At 48.0% G+C, this 3,041-nt stretch overlaps 1 protein-coding gene across 2 annotated transcripts in view; it reads left to right on the forward strand.

The window, feature by feature from the left end:
• RIMS4 (regulating synaptic membrane exocytosis 4) overlaps window positions 1-3,041 on the forward strand; it is a 95,003-nt gene that overhangs the window by 46,825 nt on the left and 45,137 nt on the right. The window lies entirely within an intron of this gene.

Consider the following 3,041-nt stretch of genomic DNA (forward strand, 5'->3'; position numbering starts at 1 on the left):
GGGTGGTTAGAGACGGCTGGTGAGATTGTCTGATTAAAAGTTTAATGTCTGCAGTTAAATGAGACTCTCCTTTAAAGGAGACCAGCATATTGTAATTCAGCTGTAGATCTAGTAATGCATCTGAAACAGACACAAGTTATTGAACAGTATATCTAATTGGAGACAACATCCTATGCTTTTGATTACTCATTTTCTTTAGGAAAGGGCATTTAAACGATCACAGATCAAGTTAAACATGATTTGTTCTGAATAGAATGATAAGATTCTGGACCACATTTCATGTTTTCAGCCTTACTGAAATTCACAGGACTTCACAAGCATTGCAGAAAAGCTTGGGCTTATCTTTTAAGTGTACTTATAACAAAATACCTAAAGGCAATGCCCCCGCTCTCTACATAAATATATAATGTGTATGTATGCGAGTTGTGTGAGATTTAGATTTTAAGTGAGGAAGAGTTGCGCAGGGTCGGGGATCAGGTACCGTTTTGTCAGAGATGTATTCAACCTATGCCAGCTCCAAGCGAGCTCCAAAGTCCAGACATCCGCGCTTCCCAACTTCCTCTTCACTGATGACTGTGCGTTATGCGCAGGCTCACAGGCTGACATGCAATTGTCCATGTACCTATTCTCATCAGCCTGCGATTAATGTCGGATTCACTATTAACACTAAAGACCGAAGTGATGTTTCAACCTGCACCTGGCACAACACCCCACGAACCACACATCTCAGTTAAAGGTCAACAACTGTCAGTGGTCGACAAGTTTGTCCATCTAGGCAGCACACACTCTTGTGCTGTCCACATCGACAATGAAGTCAACGCAAGATTAGTGAAAGCTAGCGTGACCATCAGCAGACTCCTTAAGTCGGTCGGGGACTGCAGAGGCATCAAAATGTTGACGAAACTGAAGGTATTCACACCCTACTGAAACTGGCACAGCTAAGATGGGCTGGTCACCTTTCAAGAATGCCCAACACTCACCTGCCGAAGAAAATCATCTATGGCAAACTGTCAAATGGAGTATGCTCTCGTGGCGCACCAAAGAAGCAGTACAGGGACACCCTAAAGGTGGCCCTAAAGAGTTTCGGCATCGACTCAGAGTCATGGGAGCAAACTGCTCGTGACCATCCATCCTGAAGGTCATCAATACAGAACAGAGCACTGGCCTTCGAACAGCAACGCATGGCAGAAGCAATGAAGAAACACATGGCCAGGAAAATGAAAACCTCTTGTACCCAATCCTCACCACTTTCCTGCCCCTGCTGCAGCAGATTGTTCAAGGCAAAGATCAGGCTTATAAATCACCTATGTACCCACGTAACCTAGCCTCCACCCTCCCCCCACTTTCTTTTTTCTCTCTCTCTTTTCTCCTTTTTCCTCTTTTCTCTTTCCATGTTTCTTTCCCATTTCGTTTCTCTCTTCTCCTCCCCCTCCCCTTCCTGGATGCAGTTATCTTTGCTTGCGAAGGATGAACAACTGTATATATACAAAAGAGGCACCCTTGATTAAAGAGAGGATCTTGACAATCAGCAGCAACATTTCTTTTAAAAGGTCTTGCTTCCCACCAGGGCTAAGAAGATGATAGCAAAGATATTGTAGTAACAAGTTTGGATGAAATAGCTGCTTTTCCCTGAATTTTTTGCCTTTTTTGGCCTTCACTAAGAACTGGAGTGAGGCAGTTCACGGTGAGAATGTTCAGTGTCTTTTTTTTGTCTTGATCACGTACATTTTGAAAAGGACAACATTCATTTTCAATAGGAGAGAACAACCAGAAGCAACTGATTCTCTTATTCTGGTTTGGGCATGTGCTCCTGTTGTCCTTCTAGAGAAAGCTAACTTTGGTGTGTAACCAAGAGTAAAGGGAAGCCTTTGGTCTTTCATAAGCAAGGATCCTGATTTTCTTTGTTTAAAAATAACAAATTCTCTGATAAAATCTCAGATACTCTGATTTAAAACCCCCCAAATCCCTTAGCCCCCTACCCACCCCAACCCTGCCAAAGAAGGCCCCCAGCTGCCATGGGTCCACAGCCCCCTACCCCCTGCAGCAGCACCCGAGCCCCAGCTGCCACATGTGGGAGGTGGTGGCTGCTGTGGCAAACCGGAGTATGGAGCCCAGGTCCCACTCCACCTGTACTGCCCGTGGGGAAGAGGGGCTCAATGTGGGCGGCGGTGAGGGGTTTGGGTTGCCTGCTGCAGGCTTGGGGCTCCTCCCCTGCTGTCTCTTGCTGCAGGGCCCAAGTGGGGAGCAGGATGGGGCTGCAGGTGGCTAGTCCAGGGGGCAATGGCAAGGGGTGGCGGCTGGCTCCTCACCACTGCATGTATTCCCAGGAGGGCATGGGGGGGGGCACATAGATTTCATAGACATTCGGGCTGGAAGGGACCCCAGAGGATCATCGAGTCCAGCCCCCTGCCCCATGGGCAGGAAGTCAGCAGGGATCATAGGATCCCAGCAAGATAAGCATCCAAGTGTGTCTTGAAGGCGTTCAAAGTGGGTGCTTGAACCACCGTTGACAGCAGTCTATTCCAAACCTTGGGGGCTCTGACAGTAAAGAGGTTCTTCCTTATGTCCAGCCTGAATCGGTCGCGGCGGAGTCTGTGACTGTTTGATCTTGTCATCCATTGGGGCACTCCGGTGAACAGATGTTCCCCCAGGTCCTGGTGACCACCCCTGATAAACTTACAGGTGGCCACCAGATCACCCCTGAGCCTGCGCTTTTCTAGGCTGAAGAGTCCCGTGGCTCTCAGCCTCTCATCATAAGGTCTGTTTTCCTGACCTCTGATCATGCACGTGGCTCCTCCTCTGCACTCTTTCAAGCTTCTCCACATCCTTTTTGAATTGTGGAGCCCAAAACCGGACGCACCAAGGCCAAGTACAATGGAAGAATGACGTCCCGGGATTTGCTTGAGAAGCATCTATGGATGCAAGCCAGCATTTTGCTCGCTTTTACTGGCCGCAGCATCACATTGAAGGCTCATGTTCATCTTGTGGTCAATCATGACCCCCAAGTCCCTTTCATCTGGAGTGCTAACCAGTGTAGCACT

The sequence above is a fragment of the Alligator sinensis genome, unplaced genomic scaffold (genome assembly GCF_000455745.1).
Source record: "Alligator sinensis unplaced genomic scaffold, ASM45574v1 scaffold76_1, whole genome shotgun sequence".
Classification (NCBI taxonomy): domain Eukaryota; kingdom Metazoa; phylum Chordata; order Crocodylia; family Alligatoridae; genus Alligator; species Alligator sinensis.